This window comes from Ixodes scapularis, unplaced genomic scaffold, assembly GCF_016920785.2.
Source record: "Ixodes scapularis isolate PalLabHiFi unplaced genomic scaffold, ASM1692078v2 PGA_scaffold2__306_contigs__length_199485367, whole genome shotgun sequence".
NCBI lineage: Eukaryota > Metazoa > Arthropoda > Arachnida > Ixodida > Ixodidae > Ixodes > Ixodes scapularis.
In genome coordinates this window covers 84491249-84503231 of record NW_024609857.1, presented here as the reverse complement: position 1 = coordinate 84503231, position 11983 = coordinate 84491249, and positions in this window count along the sequence as shown.

The following is an 11983-nucleotide window of genomic DNA, read 5'->3' as shown; positions in this document are numbered from 1 at the left end:
TTTCATGATGTACCCCTAGCTGAAGTTTATCACTTTAAATACTTTGGTTAAATGTTATATAAATCCCTCAACTGGAGCGAGCACATAGATCATTTGTGTTCTGTCGCCACAGAACAATTTGTTTCTAAAGCGTAAATTTAACTTGACTATGGTAAAACAAAACTAACGTCGTACAAAACTCTGATCATACCACCGTCTCAATTATATGGGACCCATTTAGACAGCACCAAATAAAAAGTTTGAACAATGGCAGCGAGATTCACTTAGGCTAAGTATAAGAGAACTGATCTGTTAAAAGTGTGCTTGAAGAGCTTGATCTTCCCCTTTTCTTGTGCAGGCGGAGAACTGTCAGGTTCAAGTTGCCTGTTATGTTAAAAAGTACTTGCGTAACATAACAAGCTCAGGTGCATATCCGCCCGTAATACCAGAACACTCAGGGAAATCGAAAGTGCGCTACTACTGGTAGAAAGAAAAGCTGCTGTACACTTACAAGAACTCTTTTTCCTTCAAAACGGCAGCAGGGTAAAACGATCTTCCCCACCCCCAGACTGTAGTCAATTGTAGAGTAACACATGGTTTGATAAATATATTTGCTTAATCTCTCAACGGAATTGTAAAATAGCTTGTACGCAACATATTGCCTAGAAATTAATATCAATTGTTATTGTTCATGGCTTGGTCAATTAATTAGCTTGATCTTCCTTTTTTTCTCGTGCAGGCGGAAAATTTTAATGTTTAAGTTCTCTGTTATGCTAAACAGTACTTGTGTAACAACAACGAGCTGAGGTGCATATCCGCCAGTCAAACCAGAGCACTCAGGGAATGCGAAAGTGTGCAACTAGTGGTAGAAAGAAAAAGCCAATGTTTACTTTCAAAATTCTTTTTCCTTCAAAACGTCAGCAGGGTAGAACCCCCCCCCCCCCCACACACACACACACACTTCTGTCTGTAGTCAACGGTACAGTAATTCATGGTTTGATATGTATATATTATTATTATAAATATCACATGTTAACATTACATATTCACTATTGATATCTTCAGTGTTCTTGTTTCTGCTTTTTTTTAAGGATATGGCCAGTTGCTTGGACACTATGCGTAATTACATTTATTTTGTGAACCAAATAATTTTCACACTATAATTATGCTCCTAAATTGCTTTATCTAATCAGACATCCATAAGATTCCAAGCTGGAATGCCCAGTACAAGCACAGGTGTAAGTATCATATCTTCCAGAAAGTTCCCTTTTTATGTAATGTACATAAGGCATGCTAGCGCTACATATTTGGTGAAGGATATATTCTGGAAGAAGTTTGGAAGTATGTAAAGATATCTCAAAGAACTTTGAAGAACCTTAGTGGTTTGCTGAAGATAGCACACTCTTTAGAAAGATTCCTCAGCTTTCAGATCTTCGCTTTCATATTTGGATATATTCTGCCTAATGTGCCGGCAAACAACTCAAGGCCTTGAGAGTGTGCACATATTACAATTAATGAAAGAACAGATATAAACAAACAAGCAGGACGTAATTTTGGAAAGGTAAAAGTAAAAAAACAAAACTACATAAAACAACAGACAAGAGCTGTTTGTCAAGTGGCCAACAAGGCTCGTTTAAAGGTTATGAGAATGAAAACAACTCTAAATCACCCCTATCATTATTATGATGGAGCTGTAGGTGTGTTATAATCCAAATGTTTGAAGGCTTTTTTCTTTTTGCAAAACTGATGCCTGCATAATAAATATTAACATCCTCTGTGGAGCTATAGATAGCACACTTGTATTTTGCATGCAGTTCAGGGGACAGACAGCAGTGATGCCTCCCTCACGTCTGCACACAAGCGTTGGCCAGCCCAGTGCAGCTCGGCCAATGACAGCTGTCCGTGGTGCAGCTGTCATTGGTCGAGTTAAGTAGTAGTAGTAGTAGTAGTAGTAGTAGTAGTAGTAGTAGTAGTAGTAGTAGTAGTAGTAGTAGTAATAATAATAACAATGTGATGTAGAGTGTAACCTTACCTGCTCAAAAGGAGGGAAAGGAGAAACGGCGGGAATCCCAGCCCTTCTCTTCCGTTCTTCCTTTACCACCTTTTGAACAGGTTGGCATACGCTCTCTCTCCTGTATCTTTGGCTGTACCGCACAGTTTAAGTGACACGGAGTATAACTTCGCAAGTCGACTACAGCTCAAAAACACCGTCCGCTCCACAACCTCCAACATCAACAAAAAATCCAACGAACTTTGATTGCGACAGCGATCGATGGTCTTGCACAGTATTCAAGGGTCTTTTTTTTTAATCAAAACTAAGAAAAATACTATTGTATTAATAATACTAATTTCTATAAAATAACAATGTAAAAAAATAAAGAGAATTAGTCGATCTTAAGTTTTATCTTAGGTTTTGTTTTTTGTGTAAAACTAAAACTATCTCAAACTACATTTCTTTCGTCATTGTTTTTTTTGCGCGTGTGCGTGTCTGTGTGGCCGTGTGGATGATGTAGTAAGAATAATAATAATATTAATACATAAATAAATTAGTGTCTACTCCGGTGTCCATGAACATCCAATTGGTCTTCATGCTGGTGCAGTTCAATAAAACGCAAAAACACAAGCGCTTACGTGCGCTCACACCAACACACACACACAAACACACACACACACACACACACACACACGAGCGCGCGCGCGCGCGCGATTTTGCGCATGCACGCGCCAAAACGCACGCACGTAGGCGCACACGCAAGCACAAGCACGCAGACGAATCCACACGAACTGAAAATAAAAACGACGAAGGAAATGTAGCTTGAAATTGTTTCAGTTTTACACAGAAAAGGATATCCTAAAGCTAAGATAAAACCTAAGATCGACTAATTTTTGCTTTCATTTATTTTACATTATTATTTTAGTAACATTATTATTATTAATACAATACTGGTTTGCTTAGTTTCGATATTTAAAAAAATGACTCTTGAATACTGCGCAAGACCGTCGTTATCGCAATCAACTTTCGCAGGATTTTTTGTTGATGTTGGAACTTGTGGAGCGGATGTGTTTTCGAGCTGTGGTCGACCTGCGAAGCTATATTGAGTGTCACTAAAAGCATGCCGTACAGCCAAAGCTACAGGGGAGAGAGCGTATGCCAACCTTTTAGAGGTACGAAAGGAGGAACGAGAGAGAAGGGAAATGGAAGTAGAAAGGCTTATTCTACACATGGAATTGTGTTGAATAAGCCTTCCCTATATTTTGGCTTTGAGTGTAAGAAGTTTCGTGACAGTTTTTCTCTAAAAACAGGTTTGATGTCTATCTGTTCTTGGAAACTTGAGGTTCTGTATAATGTTTTTTTTTTTTCATTTCGTAGTTTATAAGCTAAGGTCCCGTTTGTATATTAAACATGTCGTTTTTTATCCTGTTTATACAGAGGTTAGTAGATTGCTTCCTTTTGTCCTCTGTCCTTGGACATATTAGGGGTCTTCTCGAGCCGTGGACAATGCAAGCTGAAATGACCACGCGACGACCGAAAGATACTGGTTGTTGTGCCTTGTCGCGAGAAGCTGAACTAACAGGGACAGATGGTATGAAACGCGACACAGCTTGTTGTTTCTCCGAGTTTAGGAGCACTCCAATGTCGCTCACTTTTACGCTTTTCTACCAACTACTTCCATTGTATATACATGTGTTCTGTCCCAGTCAAAGAATATTCTCAGATGCCTCAACAGGCTTACAAAATAGTAAATATAAACAAGCCCAGAAGCAGCATATGTGCAGCAACGGTGTGGAGTTCTCAACCATGAACAGGCTGAGTGAGACAGCCTACCACTACACTCTCGTCTGCGTGCTATCTCTTGTTGCTAGTTCAATTTATCGTGCCGTGACAGTGCCATCAGAATCTTTTGGTTTTTCTTTGTCATTTCAGCTACTATCGACCACGACTGTACAGTGGACGGCTGTAAGATCGAGGAACAAATTTCGTTAGTGAAATTGTTGTATACACAAGTGCACCTGTTGACAGATTTTCTTCGAGTATCCTTGTATGCCTTCTGTTGTGCGTCACCTAGTTAAAAGTCACTTCTCTCCATCAAAATTCAGCTGTGCCGCATTCTCAGATAAGTTCACCATGAGGGATTTATTCACAAGTCAATCTTCAAGGTAATGTCGAAATTGTCATAACACTTAACAAGTTCAAGCAAACAAAATTATCAGAACAAGGTAACTATTATCTCGTGTGTAAAAAAAACAAATGTTTATTAATATTTGATTTGAGGGCACTCTTATGACAGAAAGTATCACCAACTTCTGCCAAAGCCATGTGGCTTGGGGTTTTAAAAACCTGGAAAATTTAGGCTTTTGTTTTTTTTCTTCATTGTCATTATATTCTTCAACCTCAGCACCCCACACTGTTGTAGAACAACTTACATTGCCACAGAATCGCATTGTCATTAATTGTGGAATGAAAGCGCGGCCAACAACTGACAATTCTATAGTGAAGTAGTTTTGTGTGGTGTCGGAGATTTAACTATATGAACAGTGTTGAATAATGAAAAACAGTCCTGTTACCAGCACAAGAACCTTTTGCTGGCGCCATGTTTTTCTGTAGTAGCCAACACTTCTGCTCTGGCATGCCATATTTGTATCTTCCAAGAAAAGCTCACGCCTGCAGTAATTTTAAAGGTTATTAATCTTACGAGGCGCAGAAGTATTGCCTAATGCGTTTTTTAATATATTACACAATTTCTACAACCGCCAACACATGTTACAGCGATTGTGTACTTCAAATGTTTTTGTTCAGGTGCCATAGTCCCAAAGCTTCAGGGGCTCTTAAAAGGCTCCATGAGGTTTCTAAAACACAACTCCATTTTGTTGTCAACTCACCTCTCGCAAGCGCATTCTAGTCTTACGAGCACATTATACTTATTCATGCAGTCACATAAAAGTATTTTTTAAGAGCGGCAATTTTTTCATCCTTCTTTTGTAGTTTGATAGAAATATTTGTTCAAAAACTGTGTCATTATAGCTTGCTATTAATTTAAAATTAACCTGTTTTGTTTGCCTTCGTCTCATGAGTGAATTTTTTCTCATAACCTTTTGCAGGCATTGTTCTGAGGCTTAGGCCATATGGCCAAGTCATCAAAGAAGATAGAACTTCGGCCGAATCAAAAACCACGGGAACAACGGCGCAGGAGGGCCAGGGCACCAGGGCTACTGGCTGAATAAACAACTAAGCTTAAAAAAAAATGTATGTGTTCTTCTTGCAGAATGTGCAAGCTGTTGCATTTAAAAAAAATTATTTTAAGTTATAATTTATGTAGTGCTTGTTTTAGTAGGCCAGGATAACACGAGGACACACTGGACTGGTATTACACCGAGACACACCGAACTGGGGCACGTCAGACCGGGGGCTCTGATCTGGACACTTGGTAAAAAAGTCCGCGAGGAATTCGGCGGCCGTAATTGGCCGGTGCAGTGCTTGACCTTGGCGCCGACCAGTCACATGCGTCGAATTCCTCGTCGACTTTTCCCCAAATGTCTAGATTAGAGACAGGGGTGACGCCGTTCCACACAAAGAATACTCGTTTATAATAGAACATAAAGGCTAATCGTCTATAAGTAAAATATCGTTCCATTTAGGGTGCCATAAAAATATGCGGAACAGTGTTTCGCATATTTTTCGGGATATCTGGAACACTGTCCAACCTGAAAAAGTGAAACTTCCAGCTGTATAAACATACACACAACATTATTATTAAATTAATTATTTATGCGCAAGGCATGTCTGCGTCTCCCCAAGAAACTGTGACGGAATTCGCGAGGGATTCTTGCACGAATAGAACCTAAAACGACTACTTAACAACATTACTATATAAGAAGGTCAGTACCAATCAATTACTGAGTGACTGGAATTAAAGAGACTTTGTCGATAAAACTACAAATGTTCATTAACTTGGGCGGTAAAAGTACGGGGTTTGTCCCTGTTTTGTATGAGTAAAAAACACACACAAAAAAAAAGCGCGAATGTCGTGTTGCTCCCAACTTTGGCGCACTGCGTACTCCGGGCTGTTGGACGTTAACCTCGGCTGTACAACCCTTGTTGAATCACCACGTTTGTGTCCGTACAATTACATTTTTCGGACTGAAGTTGGCTCCCGGTGCATAGTTAGCAGAACAAAACTTCGGACAAAAATGTTTCCTTAGATATTTCGCACTTTGTTAATTGTCCTTGTCATACACACAACACCTTGACCGATTTATTATCACCACAAGAAGCTTGTGTAAAACGTACATCGTCATTGACATACTCTGTGGTTTGCAACACCCTTTTACGTCTCGTAATAATGAACGATCTTGAAAGAACAAATTCGTGTATAGCCCGCGCCGCGTAAAATTTAAAATCGTAAACATCTTCTGTCCATGGTCTATGGTACGAAAAGTGTGGTAAGCATAGGCGTGCGCACGAGGGGGGCAGGGGGGACGGCCGCCCCCTCTAATCATCTGAGGGGGGGGGGGGGGGGGGCGGCGGGCGCAAAGTTGGCCCTACTTGAGGCGCGACTGGAAAGCTTGGAGTTTCAATTCTGTATGGAAATGGCCCATCCTGTGCTGCAGATGGTTCTCAAGGTTAGCCGCATTCTCCAGGACCCAAAAATAAATTTTCTTACTGCGTTTCAGGGAGTGAAAAATCTCTAAGAAGCTCTCAAGAAAATGAGGCTGGACGAGAGCGCATTTACAAAGGTGTTTCAAGGTGCCACAGAGATATGCCAGACTCGCGGGATCAGTACTCCTGCTGTGAGACAGAGGAGAGTGTCTATAGACGCGCAAACGTGAACTTCGCCAGTCAGTTTTTTCACGAAACAAAGGAGGAAGAACTTCGCGTCAGCGTCTTTTACCCCATGCTTGATGCTTTCGTTGAAGGAATTAAGGCAAGATTCACGCAAGAGACCGTCGTTCTCATATCTGCGATAATGAACATTCTGCGCCTCACTGCCAATGACGAGGAGATAGACGTTGTCACTAAGTATTTTGACGTGGAGTCTGACAGCTTCTGGGCTGAACTCCGCTTACTGAAGGCACAGGTTAGCACAGAGCACATAAAGCTCGGTGACTGTAATGAATGGCTAGACTGGTTGCAACAAAACGACCTAGGAGCATTAGTTTATAAGGACTTTTTTTTAATCTTTAAAGGCTTTGCAGTTGTCCCTGTCACTAGCTGCTCATGCGAGCGAACGTTTTCAAAGCTCGCCATTGTGAAAACAAAGCTGAGATCAACTATGAGTCATGACCGGCTTCGGTGGCTGCTTTTACCGTTCATTGAGCAACAGATTGCATTGTCAACAAGTTCTGAGTCAGTCATCGAACAGTTCGCGACAAAATCGCGTAGAATTTTGCTTTAGGCTTTTCACGATTGGTGAAAAGTACGGTACCTCCCACGTGCTACACATTTTTAGGAATCTAGTCATAAAACATTTTTACCACCACATAACATATCCATTAGTTTGTATAATGTTTGTTGAGCATGACATAATGCTTTCGTGTTTTTTTTTTGTGTGCAAAAAAAGTAATTATAGCCCTTGCTTCTATTACATGTTTCTACCAAGAGCCAGAAAGTAAGATTATCAACTGTACATTTGGATGCTCAGAAGAAACAAAGATTGCATGTCATAGCGTTTATCTGCAATAATTACTAAATATTGTAACTTGCTGTTTCTCGTATTTTTAATCTGCGGTATATTCTCGTGCTTTTAAGCGTTGCCATTACGTTGTGTATTGGGTGGCGTTTTTCGTCCTCAGCATGAAAGTTGCAGACGCCATATGACAGCTTTCGCCATGTGTACGTGCGTGCACCCATGCGTTTGCCCTGTATGTATACTATATTTTTTATACTAGCAGAGTCACGCTGAGGCAATATTTTTAAATATTTTGTGCTGTCAAAGATGGCATATCTGGTTTAGAAAGAATAAGAATTCTTTGTACGCGCGTTGTGTCACTGACGCCTCAGCTGCGCAGGGACTGCCTTTCTTTGCGGACGTTTCACAAGAAAGTGAAACCAACTGCTTAATAATATTTTGTATATGTTACAATTCAATATTATTGAAATAAACGTTTCATAACCATATCTCGTCTCAGCACTACAATATGAGTGGAAGGACATCAGTGGGAGTGCGTTGATAGAAAAAGGGGGGGGGGGGGGGCTCTGGGGAAACCTCGCCCCCCCTAATGAAAAATCCTGCGCACGCCTATGGTGGTAAGTCAATCAAACTCACCTTTTGGGTTTCTTCAAACTGCTCAGTCGTCAGCAGCAGCTTCAACGATTTCAGATACCTGTCAAGTGTCTCTTGCAGGGGGGCCACGGGGATCGGTGGAAGCTCCTTCTGATGGGACATCATGGGGCCCATTTTTACACGAGGCGATGGCCGCCCACCAATATCCACCGCTGTAGGCGCTTTTGGAAACTCTGCTGGTGATATCTACAGGGAAGACAAAAGTAAATTTGTTAGCTCCATAATTAATGCAAATCCGGATCTAATGGGATGTGATGTGGCGAGAATATCGATTTACTGTAATTTCAATGTCTTGGTTTTACGTTGCATACTACGTAGGTATTGAGATAGAGTTAAATGTTAGTCAATGAAGGCCGAAGACATTATGAGTCTAAGTTATCCTTGCTACAATTCGAGCTTTGCATTTTTTACATGTACCGATAATCATGCTTCTGCGATCGCACAAAATACATGTAACGAGAGAGTTTCACGGAAACAACGTGGCCACATTTACAATTCCTTTCAGTGCTTTTCCAATCCACGGGGGAATGAGTCTTGTGCAGCCCTATGACTAAAATGGGTTGCGCAGCACTGAACTCGGGTATAAAGTGAACTTGTTGGATTCTTAGCCCCTGCTCACGGTACGTGTCTTGAGCGTTTCCTTATCAATGATTGTCGGCTCTTGTAATAAATACCAAGCGTGAGATTATTATGGGTGAATGACGGTTTCGTGCCACGACGCTCGTCCAGGACCACGTGGGGCATGCATGTAAAAGTGAGAAAACGCATTTTTTCTATGCGTTAAGCTATAGTTCGCGCAAAACCACGAAATTACATGCTCGGCCCTCGTTATTTTGGAAAAAAATCAAGGGGATAAAATGTAAGTCAGTTTCATTTCCATTTTCATTCACTGATTTTCCTTCCTTCACCCTACAAAGATATTTTTATGATTCCACGAAAAAGAAGGCATATAAAGAAACGTTCATCCACAACAATGTTTTCGTTTGTTTTGTTTTTGCTGATTTTTTTACTCAGGTGGGCTCCCATATTCATACTTTCCAATAATAAATGAAAAACGTTCATTGAATATTGCAGCGCAGTACGTCATCAGATCGATTCATGCGGTCCCTTGGAGACACAGGCCAACATCGCTAAGTCTCGAGGCCTCGATTTGTACAAGTTCAATGATTTACAGTTGTTTACCACACCCAGCCGAGGGTGCCGACGTCTTACTTTTATGTTTAGTTTCAATGTGTAATACTAGATATAAAAATCAACGTTTATTTGTTTTATTTATCTTTATTTATTAACTTTTAGCGGGGGATAATTTTATACCATTCAAACATTCATTTCGAGGAACGATTCCTGTTTCTCAGATAAACACATGTGAAAGAAAATAAAGAAACTGAATCGTTTCCCTTGCGTGCCCATATACTTTGAACGAAATCACCTCATGAACATTAAACGGGTACAGAAACGGAAATGGAAATATCCCCGAAAACTTCGAAACGGATGAAATATGATTCATGATATCCGTAAAAACACGCTCGTATTTTCAGCAGATGGCTATATTTTTCGTTCCAACCACTGATCTCTATTATAGGGGCTGGATGCCACATTCAGAAAACAGGCATGCAGCCACCGGAAGTAAGCGGCTTGTCCCGGCAGTGAGCGCTTTGCAGGCTTTGTAGCCCTTCCGATTACTGGTTCGAAAAGCGTCGAGGGCGCCTGATCTTCGCTTGTTATTTCAGAGAGCCTGCTTGTTGCGCAGTAAGAGCGCATACAGACCCGAGAAGTATCATGGGAGGCATTCAATGTAAACATTTTGAGATTCTAGTTGATCAAGTGTGCATATGACCCAATTTCAAATGCCCCATTCTTGGTATTTAATTCGGATCATGATTATTAAAACCCATTCAAAAACACCGGAAAGTACGGACCAAAGCATCGACTGAATGCACTAGGAAGCCGAGCAGACGCCCGACTTCCGGGACAACCCTCAAACTTCCGGTGGTTTTACTTCCGCCCTGCTCGCAGAGCAGCTATGCGCCATCCAGCCCCCTATAATAGAGATCAGTGGTTCCAACCAGACTTGTACGCAGTTCAACTACTCTACTCAAGTTACTGTAGTTTGACTACTTTTTAAATAGTTTAGTGACTTTCAATTACAATTTTATTTCGGTAGTTAGTAGTTTACTTTAATAACCTTTTCCAAAAAACTTCTACTGAAATTACAAATAACTTTGAATTTTAGTGGTAGGTTTGTTTATCAACAAACATTCGTGCACAAAAAGAGATAAAATGTTGGACGATCAGCTGACATTTGCACAGAGGGAAAAGCATGTGGCGTAGGCAGGAAAAAAAGGGGGGGGGGGGGGAATTGGGAGGCTCCGAAACTTCCTAAAAGTTTGGAAGAACTTTACCCCCCCCCCCCCCCCCCCCTGCAAAAATCATGCTACGAGGCGCGGGGAGCGGACCGACACGTCGCAAGTGAGGCCGGGTAAAACTGTGGTATTAGCGCCGAAGACTGGCATTTCTTCGTGTTCCGAAGCTCGAGGATATTTGACGCATTTGAAGAAACAGCATGTCCCCGTTTTCCCCCAATCTAAGAACTCTCGCTTACTACAGGAGGTGCACATAATGCATTCTCACTCAAGAGGCAACAAAATGCAGCATCCACTCTGATGCTCTTCTGGTGTTTCCGTAGTTTTAATGTACTTGAAGATCGCGTTCTAAAAGGAAACGCAAAGGTGACCTTTTTGCGTTTCCTTTCGTCGCAAAACTTAAGATATGCGGGTCTTCCAAGATTCGAAGGTCGTGAGAAAAACCTTATTAATTCCCCCAACGGTTTTACAAAAGGAATTATAATAAACAAGCAGTGTTAGGAAGTAATTTAAGTACATGGCACTTTAAGTACTTCTTCAAGTGGGTTGAGAAACTTGTACTTTCCTTGAAGCATATTCCCTGAGCATGTACTTACATTTTACTAAAGCATTACTTTTTCGCACTTTCCGAGGAAAGTACCAACTACCGACTTCAAAATACCTGCCCCAATCTGAAAAAAAAAAAAATAAAAAATTGGCGTATTGTCATGTGAGAACGCTCTATCGTCTTTCTAGACGTCATCTGGAAATTTCTCCGAGGGAAGTAATTGCGACTATAAGACCGATACAAATAAGTGCTTTATAAGTTTATTGTGTTAAATAGTTCGTCAGCGAGACTAAAAAAATTACTCTGTGGCGACTTGACTTTATCCAATATTTGCTGTCATTTCAGAAAAACAAAAATAATGCACCACCGACTACCACTGGAGCAATGCATAACAGTTTAAAAAAACACTATAGGGGATTAAATGACATCATGAAAGATTATGTAAAAAGTACTTGTACATTAGTTTGAAAGGACATGGCATTTACAGTATTTTACTTCTTCAAGTAGATTGCACCAGGTGTACTTCCTACTTTACTTGAAGTATATAACTTCTAATTTATTTTGTGCTTTACTTCAAGTACTTCTTAGATATACTTAATGCAGTACTGTAAACAAGCAAACACTGTCTACAAAACTTTCCTCTTCAACTCATAAATCGCGCATTGTACCAAACAGTTCAAGAAGACAGAAAGGGAGGAGTCCCCTCTTGCTCGGACTCTCGTCCAGAACACAACCATTCTCCCCCTAGAAGATTATCCCGTCGCTCAAAATTCAGACAAAAGTTGCTTTCCTCACCAAGTTCACCCCGAAGC